Raw genomic sequence first — 13888 nt, 5'->3', positions numbered from 1 at the left:
TGAATACATGAATATATAACGGTATACACGGTGTAGCAAAATCCACATCATGGAACAACATAATACGGCTAGTCACTTTCTTACCCGCCCCTAATCCAGAGATGTTCTGAACCACGATCATGTTCTCTGTTAGTGGATCAGCAATCCAGTGTTTGGTGCATTCTGCTACATAATAATAGGAAGAACCGACATCAAAAGATCAACTAAATATATCTCTATGAATGCTTAGCTGTCACAAGCTAGTTGTCTCTTTGCTAACTTTCCTCGTCTCCTGCTTAAAAACCAGAAATATCTTCAGATGCTTGAGAATCATGATCTAATGAGCTTCTGCCCTTGAGTTTCTTTTAAATAATTTACTTTTGACTTTTGTCTTTCTAAAAAATATTAATTTATTTAAATGTTCAACTGTTTAAACTTTAACTAGAGCTTTTCATTACAAACAGTGTTTGACAATCTTTAAATGCTTTGTGATGTGATGCACATTGAACTGATTCCAGCTTCATCTTCTCTTCTGCAGGTTTTTGGGTCCTTCTGCAGATGAAGGCTGTCAGTATGTGACTAGAATTGTGGGTAAAAACCCGTTACTCCAGCGAGAGCTGAATCTGAGTGGACGTAAACTAGGAGACACAGAAGTGAATCAGATCTCTGCTCTACTGCAGGATAAACACTGTACACTTAACACACTGAAGTGAGTATCGTACATCATTTCACATTTTACATGACTAGTAATGTTACAGTCGTCTATTTTAATTCTCATTTGAGTTCCCATCGTTTGCCTTTAATAAGGCTTAGAATAGATTCATACAACTTTTGAATAGACTTCAGTTAAATTTATACTCTAACTTCTGCTGTGACTGCTGAATGAGGATTGAAGATTTAAAGAAAATAATGTATATGTGTGTATATGTATGTATGTATGTATGTTTCTATATTTAAATGTAATTTCATAAAGGCAGGGTCAGTCTGGTTTCTGTCACTTCTGGGGCTTGATCGTCCAGGCTTCCTCTGGGACAATGGCCAGGGTTTTTTGGCCAACTAGGTCTCTGAGTTTAGGTTAGAGGAGGTTATGAATGAAGGAGGTGTTTCTCTGTGTCTGGAGAGCATCAGTGCCGTGAATCATTTCATAAAGTTAAAGACATTAATAATAATAGCTCAGAACTCACTTTCAGACAGCAGCGAGTGTTTGAAATAACTTCTGTTTGAGATCTGATGTGGATTTTGATCACCTTACAAGGCAGAAATATTTATAAGAGATAAAGACTATGCACACTAGCCATTAACATTACCATAGTAAACATGGTAAGATCGCTTAAAGAAATCAGACGTCAGCTTCTCATTCAGACGATCACAATAGTGTATTATTTAGTGTAGTGTATAGTAACATGTTTTAACATCAAGCTCCATGTAAATCTTTAACAAAGCATACAAACAAACGTCGGCTTTTATCATGTTTGTTTTGTGATCGTGCTGGTTCCAGTGAATTATCTATTATTCGTTTTCTGATAACTTCTTTGTTGGTGAAATGATGGAGTTGTGTGACGTTGTTCCAGAGAGGTGTGTAAAGGGTGTTTTAATTAAGCGCTGAGGAGTTTCTGACCCGACGGTGGAAACACAGCACGATTCTGGGCTTGGTGCTACAGGTCTGAATAATTATGAGACACTGACACGTCATCGAAGTATTATAGTCCTTTGACACATCACAAACTGTGACATCAATGTGGCGTGGCACAAAAGGGGGATGGTTCAAGGGCTGTTCTTCTAATACTTTCTACCACCAACCAGCAACAATTTTGGTATTAAACCCCACTTACATAAACGTAGCCGACTACGCCACCTAGGTTGTTTACGAAAACCTAGGACCCAAGTTCACCCAATTCAATTATTGACTGAGGGCCGTGCACGATTGACACTCAACAGTAGTAGATTGAATTACAAATTTGATTACCATAAAATCAGGATGAGATAGATATTAAAACAAATATTAAAAAGATGCAGTCCTCAGCACAGTCCGAATATGTCTTTATGGTCAACCAAATGAATGTCCAAATGAATGGTAGCAGTGCCCACTACCCAGTCTAGTCAATTTCCAGCGTTGCACAAACCCTCCTTCACCGTCCCACTCATCTCCAAAACAGTTGTACAACCGGGGTTACTCTGCTAGTCAACCGCTGATGCACTCAACTCCAAACACACGCCGACTCACTTGTCTCCATGAGCTGCGCCTGTGATTGCTCTACGTCTTCACAACACTTCAAATCACGGTTTTCTGCACAGCCATAAAATGTTCGGTTATCACTGCTCTTGTGTTCCTTCTCAGATGCCAGCAACGGCACACAACACTTGACAGGGCGTCGCCTTCCACGTAGTGATGCAATCCTAACGAGACACCTGTCAATCTCTCAAGCACGGCCTTAAAGGGCAACAGTCTCCACCTCTTTTTGTAACCAACCTATGACACTAGATCACTGATTAGTCTATCAACAGACGTGTTAAAAGAACAAGCAGAATAAAAATCACATGATCAATGGACCAATCATATGCATTAAAATGTAGATCAAAAGTGCATTCATCTCAATAGTTCACTCCCATCACATCAACACCATGTAGATTTTAAACCTTGAAGACAAAAATATTGCAAAAATCTCTAAATGAACCAGAATTGTCCAACAATTAAAATGAATGAATACTAACATTGTCTTCTATGATGTGCAACACAAAAACCTCTGATACAATCTCAGAAAAAGTAGTCTGGGGTTTCATGACCCTTTAAAAACTAACTTTTCATTACCATCACTGACTGTTACCTTGTTTGAAGCACAATATATTACATTATTCATTTAGCTGACACTTTTATCCAAAGTGACTTACAATTGCTATATATGTCAGAGGTCGCACGCCTCTGGAGCAACTAGGGGTTAAGGGTCTTGCTCAGGGACGCATTGGTGTCACACAGTTGATTCGATCCCGGGTCTCTCACACCAAGGGAAGGTTTCTTGTGTAAATTATTTGATTAAATGAACAACTTATTTGTTTTGCTGTTTTGTAGACCAAATTGTGGAAAATTATCCAAAGGTAAAATTCAGACACACTTCCTGTTTTTTGTTTTATCAAGACATTGTGTTTTTATTAAACTGTTTTCTGCTATCTCCTGTCTTTCTCTCAATGTAGGTTAAGATGCTGTTATTTGACAGATGAAGGTTGTTCTGCTGTGACTTCGTGAACATAACGTGTCTGATTCATTGTTTTCTCTTTCTGTCTTCAGTCTGTTTTATTGCAGTATTACAGAGAAACAGTGTCTCATCCTGACTTCAGCTCTGAAATCAAACCCATCACACCTGAGAGAACTGAACCTGAGCAGGAATAAACTACTAGGAGACTCTGGAGTGAAAAACCTCAGTGATCTACTGATGAACACACAATTCAAGCTGGAGAAACTACAGTTAGTATTATTATACTCTACAGCAGTTACAGTAAGATTAAAGATTACTGTTTACTTTCAGGAAAAGGAAACGAAAGAATGTGAAGTGTGGCCAAGTCTAGTTTCCCATACTCTGAACATGTGCCCTGCATTTAACACACACACACACACACACTGTGAACACACACACACACACACACACCATGAACACACTCAGTTTTAATGTTATTTTTAAGTAGTTATGTGGTTGTGTCATGTCCGCTGTCTGATCACCCCGTTCTTCGGTGTGTGTGTGTGTGTGTGTGTGTGTGTTTCTGTATATGTCTGCATTTCCTGTGCACATGGTGTTTTGTTTTTGTTTTGATCATTCGTCTTGCACCTATCCATGGCGTTCCTCCCTCCCCCTCATCACTACAGTTTCCGCTTCTAATTGTTTAACTCTGCTCACCTGAATTCAATGTCTGTTCATCTTCTGCTCTATTTATTCCCGTCTGTCGCGCCTATCGGTGCCAGATCGTTGTTTGCCAAACGTACCATGCAGCCATTCTATCAGATCCTGTCAAGCCTTGTTCTGTCGTGCCTTTTTGCTGCTACTGGTTTTGTTTTGTTTTTCTATTTTTCCCCTCCCTCATTTCCTAGACCGGGCACCGGCATTCCTCAGAAGAGTTTCTGTTTGCTCCGTCACTGGCTCTCTCATGGCTTCCTCCCCTCTCCGCTCTGTACGCGGCCGCGCCGTTGGGCGCCCCCTGCCGGGTGTTTATACAAGGACATTGAAGTCTCTTATTTTTATGTTGGACATTTTTCCTCATTTCCCGGCCTGTTTTGTTCATTGGAGGGAGTTTTTTCTTTTTTGACTTTTGAATAAATTGGTCTATCACTGTAACCTGCATCTGTGTCCAGTTGTGTTCCTGACAGATTGATTCTGTATCTTAATCTACTTAATCTTTTTTCTTCTGTATTTCTGTATGGTCATATAATAAGGTTTTTGGCAATGTTTTATTAATTATTACACTGTATGGTGTTAACACATGATGAATTACTCACACATGAACATAACGTGTCTGATTCATTGTTTTCTCTTTCTGTCTTCAGTCTGTGTGGATGCAGTATTACAGAGAAACAGTGTCTCATCCTGATTTCAGCTCTGAAATCAAACCCATCACACCTGAGAGAACTGGACCTGAGTGGGAATCAAATAAGAAACACAGGACTGAATCACTTATGTGACGTACTGAAGAATTCACGCTGTAAACTGGAGAGATTGAGGTCAGTAACATTCACAGACAAGAATCAAAATGATGAAAATCACTTTGTTTAGCTCTTATGTGCTGTTCAAGGTATTTTAAGACCCCAAATGATGTCTGCTGAAATAAAAACAAATGTTCCCTTTATCTAAATGACATGAGACTTTGTACGGTTGTCAACACTTGGTAGATCTACAAATAGAAAATTAAATTAGATTGATATCTGGTTGTGTGTTAGTGTGAAAAAAGTCTCTCTCTGGAGACCCACATTGAAATGAATGAGGAAATGATCAAATCAATACTTTCTCTTCTTAATTTATCAAATAAAATCAATAAACCCACCACAATTCAGACCACAAAATACATGAAAGATAAATGATGTTACATAATTAGTCAAAATGTCACAACACAGATAACACACACACAGTCTGAAGAGGAGACACCAGCACATCCACGATGGAGGAAAAACACACAAGCCATGTTATCCCCATTAATCACAATTAGGAATGAGGGTCTTTTATAAATTGAATGTTACATAAAAGCTATTTTTATATAAAAACCTATTTTAAAATATATTTTTAATTTATACATATTTTACATTTACAAAATATCATAAATCCTTCAAAAATCTACATAAATGTAGAGTAAAAACATTAATAAATGACACATTTTGTAACAAAAAGTCCTTTTGTTGGCTGTGTTCTCTGGAGAGCCCAAACAACACGAGTGTCGTCCCCAAACGAACAGCACATAAGAGTTCAACAAAACACTTTATACTCAATATCTCATGATGAATGTGTTCACATTATATTTGTGAAAGATTCTTCATCTTAATTATTTGTTTGTAAGATGATCTCTCGTCCTCTGTTTGTCTCTTTCTAGTCTTCGTTACTGTGACATTACAGATGTTTCTTTGACAAACACAAAAGCTCTGCAGTTTCTAAAAGAGCTTGATCTGAGATATAATATGATTGGAGACTCAAAGCAAAAGCTCATTGATGTGCTACGAGACTCAAACTGTGAACTGAGGTGAGTAAACTTCACTTTGTGATATTAAAGAGATTAATTTACCTCTGATATGTGAACAAATATATACTTTCAAATATTAGTGAAAAGAGTTGATCAAATGATCATCAAGTTTTATTTCAAAGGGTTTGTGTCAGAATGAAATGTAAAGTTGATAAAAATGTTGAACACAAAGGAGGAAAGAGAAGAAAAGCAGACTGTCACAGCTTTCTACAGCAACAGCTGCTTTATTAATGAGATCAGTAATAGTGAATCATTAAATTTTGAAATAGATTTGTTCAGATTGTAGGAAAACGCTGGTAAAATCAGAGCAGATTCAGCTTCAGCTCACAGTCGTCCAGCATCACATGATCAATGTCTCTGTCTCTTGTGTGTTTTTACTTTGACAAGCAACACGTCACATTACTTTACACTTACTTTCTGTAAGAGATAATGTAGCTCCAGCCGCTTGTTATCACAGAATAAACCCGACAGGGTGATCAGGACTTGTGTCCTCCTGAAGAGACTTATTCTGTGATAACATCCGGCTGCATCTGCATTATCACACTTATTATATGCTTTCTTGACACACAAGTGAAGAATTAGACACAATTTAGATTTAGCTAAACACTTCTGCTCAGTTAGCAACAACTTGAACAACAAGACACACTTTGAACAATGTCTCCTCAAGTCTACTATTAACAGGAATCTCCTGCGGTTTGGTTTGAGGGTAAATCCAGTCAGTAACTGAGGCACAAGCTAATAGCAGTTGTGTTTGAATGAAACGAGTGAGAGCGCGGTGCTGTGATACGAGAGAAGTCAAAGAAACGCCCGACTCAAATACCGTATGACTGTGTGTTATTCTGCTGCTAATGACACCCACCTAATGAATAACACACCTCCGAATGTCACGACTGACCAATCAGAATCCAGTATTCCAGCGAGCTGCGCAATCATTTCACTTATTTAATGAGACCAATACAAACATGTTTAAACTAGAGGACAAACAGCTTTAACTAGTGACACATTAAACACATTTGTGTTTGTTCCTTGTCGTTTATTATATTTGGTGTACACTCGTTAGTGTGTGTTTCTCTTTTCTTCTTCTAAATGTATTATTTTTAAAACACAAATATTGTTTTATTAATACATATTCAAAATCAGGTATTGTCAGTAATTAATGTGATTACAGGACTTTAATGCAACATTTCACTCAAAATATAAACAACAAAAATGGTGATTGAAATGTTTGTACTTTATTTAACTAAATATACTTCATAATAAACTTTATGTGACTTAAGTGTAGTAACTATTTTGTACTTTATTCCACTGAACTCTGATGATCTTCTCGTTTCACCTTACAGAGTAAATAAAGTTCCTGATAGAGTTAAATCACCAGAAGCTGGTGAATGCTGTATCTCATAAAGTGAAGTGATCTTGAGAGGAGAAGTAAACATCAGCTGAAGATCCACAGAAGAGCTTCACTGCTGTGTCTATGAGGAGAAATAAATGTGTGATAAATGTGTAAATGTGATCCATACAGGTGAAGAGACTCAGACTTTACAATCAAATAATGCAGCATGTGTGTTAGAAACATGATATTGAATGATTAATGTTGCTTTAGTATTCAAGCAGATGATCATTGTGTTTAATGTAAAGCTGGAACAGAGGAGGAAGAAACTCAGATGATTCTATTTTACTTTATATTTAGTTGTGTGTCTGTTGTTAATGTACATGTATCCAGTATGTAGTCTTTGTTCTGTGGATGGAGTCTCTCCTTCATCAAATCAACTAAACACTTTTATATTTTCATGTAAATAAAATGCCACATACAGTTCAAAACAAGTGAAAAGTTTACTTGTATGTTTTAAGTATTATTAAACTGTTTTAAATAGAGGCTAACTTGTAGACATGAAACATAAAGCATAAATAGCTAATGCATAATTACAGAAATGTTCCCATTATATGTACAACAGGTTTTTTTTTTAAGGTTTCTCAGTTAATATATTTCTAAAGGTGCTGTACTTTCTTAATTGTGCCGCATGAGTAGTTGTTGGTCAGAGAAGTTTTGGAGCAGAAGATCTGCAGGATTCTGGAGGTTCATCATGTGGAAAGTTGATAGTTAGGTAAAGTGCTTCTGTCGTTCTCTAACATTCAGATCTGTAAAGTAAGGTGGAAAGGACACAGCTCTGATACAGAGTCATTCTAGTGTTGGACCTCCACATATTGTTCAGTGTTATAAAGCTGTTTCTGCTCTTGCTTATGCGTATCTTGATGTCATTGTCTGTCCTCCATCATGTCTAATGATGAAGCCCAGGTCTACAAACTCCTCATTTCTACAGAGGTCTGCTCCTCTACTTTAATTGCTGAGGGGTTTGAGGTGTTCAGTGTTATCATCTCTGTTTTCTGCTTGTTGATCTTGGAGTCTAGTTGTCTGAGTCCAGATGTTTTCTCTGGTGAGGGTGTAAGAACAACAGCTAATCATCAGTGAAGTCAAGATCTTCTCTGGATAATGCTCGACTTAAACAGACAAACACTTCATGAGTCAACTGTCAGCTTTCCTTACAAGAGAGAGCTCAGACTCAGATGTTGATAAAATAATCTTATAATATTCATACACCTGACAGGTGAGTATCTAGAGTACAGTATGCTCGGTGTGTAGTGTGTCATTCAGGATTTCGTTTGGATAGAAATTAAATCCAAGCAATGGCCATTTAGTTTTATTAATGAATCTAAATGAAACCGTCAAACGGTCAGCAAATGAACTTAATGAACTTTGATGCTTGAGCAGCAAATCAGCATATTAGTATGAGTTTTATTTTTCAGGTAGCGAGCAGGACAAACAACTATGACTGAGACTGTCATACACACACTGTAAAAACATCGAAATTTTTAAGTCAAATTAACTTAATATTTTTTAGTTCAATAAAATATATATATTTTTAAGTGTCTGTTATCATACACTGTAAACCCTATTATAATAAAACGCTGTGAATGTTTAGAGTTTAGTTGTCGTGTTTCTGCTCGCTGTTGTGTGGAGAACGCTTCCACAAAAGGAGTTCATTCAGAGACACACTTCATGAGGATGGGGGTAAGTGCAACAGGACGGTAGTCATTGAAGCAGGATGGAGATGGCTTCTTTGGGACTGGAATGATGGTGGTAGTTTTAAACATCCTGACTCAGTGATATGTTGAAAATGTCTGTGAAGACATCAGTGAGTTCTGCTGCACAGTCTTTCAGTACACGCCCAGGGATGTTGTCAGAACCCGGAGCTTTGCGTGCATTGATCCTGCTGAAGGATCTCCTCACGCTGCCTGAGGTCAGCGTCATCACTTGGTCGCCGGGAGGAGGTGGAGTCTTCTGTGCAGTGGTGCTGTTTTGTTGCTCAAAGCGAGCGAAGAAGGTGTTCAGCTCGTTCAGCAGAGAGATGTTGTTGTCACACGTCCATGGTGGGGGCATGTAGTCCGTAATGGTCTGTATCCCCTGCCACAGGTTCCTAGTGTCTCTGCTGTCGCTGAATTGATGAGCTATCCTCTTGGAGTGCTGTCTCTTAGCCTCTCTGATGCCGCGGGACAGGTTGGGCTTAGCTGTTCTCAGGCCCACCTCATCTCCAGCTCTGAAGGCAGTGTTCCGTGTCTTCAGGAGTCTGTAGACCTCCCCTGTCATCTACGGCTTCTGGTTGGCCCGGACAGTGATGGTTTTTGTGACCATTACATCATCAATACACTTATTGATGTAGGCAGTGACAGTCTCTGAGTACTCCTGGAGGTCAGTGGTGTTATTGCATGTGGCAGCCTGTTTAAACATGTCCCAGTCAGTTGTGTTGAAGCAGTCCTGAAGAACCTCTGATAATCCTTCTGGCCACACTTTAATCTGTTTGTAAACTGGTTTGGCGACTTTAATGAGTGGTCTGTATGCAGGCATTAGCATAACAGTGATGTGGTCTGAAGCTCCGAGGGGGAGGGCTTTGTAAGCTCCTCTCTGTGTGGTGTAAACAAAGTCCAAAATATTATTACCTCATGTTGGAGAGTTAATGTGTTGGTGTATTTTTGCAAACACACTCTTAAGGTCAACATGGTTGAAATCCCCAGCTATGATGAGAAAAGCATCAGGGTGTGCTGTCTGCTGCTCACTGATGTGCTGGTACAGTTCATTTAGTGCGTCGTTCCTGTTGCTGATGATGTTGAACGGGGGAATGTACACCGAAATGAGCAGTACAGCAGTGTGTTTATTCTTCCACATTTAAAATTCTTACATTGCTTATATTTGGCATCTTTTAATTTTTTTTCTTATTTACATTTACATTTAATCATTTAGCAGACGCTTTTATCCAAAGCGACTTACAAATGAGAACAATAGAAGCAGTCAGGTCAACAAGAGAACAACAACAGAATACAAGTGCCATGACAAGTCTCAGTTAGTCTAGTATAGAACGCATAGCCAGGTGTATATACATTTTTTTTTTTTTTTTTTTTTTTTTAATGAAATGAAAAAGACAAGAAAAGGAAAAGTACTGGTGTTAGTAGGTTAAGTGCAGGCGAAAAAGATGAGTCTTTAGATGTTTCTTGAAAATGAGTAAAGACTCAGCTGTACGAATTGAGATTGGGAGGTCATTCCACCAGCTGGGCACAGTCTAGGAAAAGGTCCGTGAGAGATTTCTTTGGGATGGCCCCACAAGGCGTTGTTCACTTGCAGAGCGCAAACTTCTGGAGGGCACATAAGATTTAACCAGTGAGTTTAGGTAAGTTGGTGCCGTGCCAGTGGTCGTCTTGTAGGCAAGCATCAGTACCTTGAATTTGATGCGAGCAGCTACTGGTAGCCAGAGTAACCTGATGAGGAGAGGAGTAACATGAGCTTTTTTGGCTCATTGAAGACAACCCTCGCTGCTGCATTCTGGATCATTTGCAGAGGCTTGACAGTACATGCAGGAAGGCCCACCAGGAGAGCATTACAATAGTCCAGTCTGGAGAGAACAAGAGCTTGGACAAGAAGTTGGGTTGCTTGCTCTGACAGAATCAAGTGGACAAGTAGTAGGATGATTGGACAGGAGAATTTTGGAGATGTCCATCTCTGAGAGTGGGGAGGAGGATAAAGAGTGTGCATCAGTCATTGTGAAGTTTTCCTCAGTCTGTGGTGTGGAGAATTGTTCACTGATGGATCTTGTCTTATTTGTGAAGAAAGCTGCAAAGTCGTCCGCTGTAAGAGTCGATGGAGGAGGTGGAGGCGGCGGATTAAGAAGAGAAGAGAAAGTCTTGAATAGTGTCCGAGCGTCACAGCAGCTGTTAATTTTGTTGTGGTAGTAGGATGTTTTAGCTGTAAAGACATTTGCAGAGAAGGAAGAGAGGAGAGATTGATACACACTGAGGTCCGTAGAGTTTTTTGATTTCTGCCATTTCCTCTCTGCAGCCCTGAGTTTAGAGCGATGTTCACGGAGAACCTCGGACAGCCAGGGGGCAGATGGGGCAGTGCGTGCTGGTCTAGACAACAGTGGGCAAAAGTTGTCCAAGCAAGATGTTAAAGTGGAGCAAAGAGTCTCCATAGCACTGTTGTCCAGAGCAGAAAACTGAGAGAATGGTGGAAGAGAGGATGAAACCACAGCAGAGAGGCGAGATGGAGAGAGTGAGGTTCCGTCGAAAGGTGACCTGCGTTGGAGTGTGTGCCAGGAGTAAGTGCTAGGTTAGCAGTAATGAGGAAGTGATCCGAGGTGTGCAGTGGAGCAACTGAAGAGGTGTCCACAGAGCAACCACGCGTGTAGATGAGGTCAAGTTGGTTGCCCGATTTGTGAGTCGCTGTAGTGGACACTAGCTTGAGATCAAATGAGGTGAGCAGAGTTTTGAAGTCAGCAGCCTGGGGTTTATCTAAGTGGATGTTGAAGTCACCAAGCAGTACCAGAGGAGTACCATCTTCAGGAAAGTTTGATAGCAGCACATCCAACTCCTCCAAGAAGTTTCCCAGTTGACCTGGAGGACGATAAATGACCACAAAGTGGATTTTAACAGGGTGGGTTACAGTAATGGCATGTGATTCAAATGAACCAGTACCTGTAGGTGATGGCTGAAGTTCAAATTTCCATTCTTTTGATATAAGGAGACCAGTACCTCCACCCCTCCCAGACAGACGAGGAGTGTGGGAACAAGTGAAATTAGTAGAGAGGGCTGCAGGGGTGGCAGTATCTTCAGGTTTGATCCAAGTCTGTCAGTGCCATGAGGTTGAGACCGGAATGGGTAGCAATAGAGGAAATGAAGTCTGCTTTGTTAACTGCAGACTGGCAGTTCCAGAGACCAACTGGAATAGAGAGCATAGTAGTAGATGTCAGAGGGACATGGCGTAGGTTTGTCAGACAGGCCTTCCTGCGACGTACATAGCATGCTCTCCGAGTGTTTGTAGTGATAGTAGAGATCTGAAAGCACATAGTGACTACAAGTGTAAGATATATTTGAGAACAAACTATACAAAGAGTGGATAAAAAGAGAAAAGCAATACTCAGGTGCCCTGTCGGTGTCCTTGCTCGGTGCAGTCGTGCAGGTAGAGTCGATTGTCTTTACACTCATCGGTCTTCACACGAGGAGGGTTCACACGAGGGCTGCCGCGACCGCTGCCGCGGTGAAACCTAGTGCTTTGTATAAGCCTGATTACCTGTGATTGAAGTCAGCTGGACACGCCTCACTATTTAGCAGATCGAAACCAGGCAGTCCCGCGATTGGCAAACGCAAAACCAAGCGCCACTTTCAGCACGTATTAACCACGGTAAGACACACACAATTTAAACCAAAAAACTTTCCTAGCAATGATGATCACACACTAGTCTGATGAGAAAACAAGACAAAACACTCACAAGCTGCTGTCCTTCTATGTTGCTCGACTGTTTCTTCTGACAAGTGCTTTCCAAACAGCTAAGTACTTTCACTGGCTTTGGCCACGACTCACTATTTAGCAAATCGAAACCAGGCAGTCCCAACGATAGGCAAACGCAAAACCAAGCGCCACTTTCAGCACGTATTAACCACGGTAAGACACACACAATTTAAACCAAAAAACTTTCCTAGCAATGATCACACACTAGTCTGATGAGAAAACAAGACAAAACACTCACAAGCTGCTGTCCTTCTATGTTGCTCGACTGTTTAGTCGACTGAAAGTCTCAACTTATATATTTGTCTGTCTGTATATTAATGAAAGAGAGATTAATAATAATAAAAAAATACTTTTTTTTTATTAGCTTACAAGTACGAGCATCAAAGCATCATGAAGAAGATACATCTGCAGAGACAGAGTTTATTGAAGAACAGAGAGAACATGAGAGATCTAGAACCCTGCAGAACCAAACACACTGAAGAACTAACAGGTTGTGTTTGCCACGACTCACTATTTAGCAAATCGAAACCAGGCAGTCCCAACGATAGGCAAACGCAAAACCAAGCGCCACTTTCAGCACGTATTAACCACGGTAAGACACACACAATTTAAACCAAAAAACTTTCCTAGCAATGATCACACACTAGTCTGATGAGAAAACAAGACAAAACACTCACAAGCTGCTGTCCTTCTATGTTGCTCGACTGTTTAGTCGACTGAAAGTCTCAACTTATATATTGTCTGTCTGTATATTAATGAAAGAGAAGATTAATAATAATAAAAAATACTTTTTTTTTATTAGCTTACAAGTACGAGCATCAAAGCATCATGAAGAAGATACATCTGCAGAGACAGAGTTTATTGAAGAACAGAGAGAACATGAGAGATCTAGAACCCTGCAGAACCAAACACACTGAAGAACTAACAGGTTGTGTTTATTCTTCATCCTTCAGTAATGAGGCTCAAAAATGTTTGTGTGTGTATATATATATATAATATGGATTTCATCAGTGGTGGGTCACATGTTCACTCCTACTATGATGTTTCTGATTTTATTACATTCTGTGTAAACGGTGATTTATAACGGATCTGTAACAACAAGATCACAGTTGAAGTTCACACAGTCTGTCTGAGAGAGAATCTCCTGGAGAAATCAAAACAAATGAACACAACTGCACACAGAAGAAACATAACCCATACAGCCCAGTTAGGCAACATGACACGACCAAATTTAACATTTTAAAGCGTTGAAACGAGTAGTTCATATACATGTTAGTTCAATATTTGATATATTGTCAAAGTTGACTGTTTATGCTCCATTTAGTTAATGAAAACGCTTCTCTGAGCAACACACAGCAGTGTTTT

Source organism: Carassius auratus, chromosome 22 (genome assembly GCF_003368295.1).
Source record: "Carassius auratus strain Wakin chromosome 22, ASM336829v1, whole genome shotgun sequence".
NCBI classification, from domain to species: domain Eukaryota; kingdom Metazoa; phylum Chordata; class Actinopteri; order Cypriniformes; family Cyprinidae; genus Carassius; species Carassius auratus.
The sequence above is the reverse complement of the archived record's forward strand: the minus strand, read 5'-3'. Positions refer to the sequence as shown.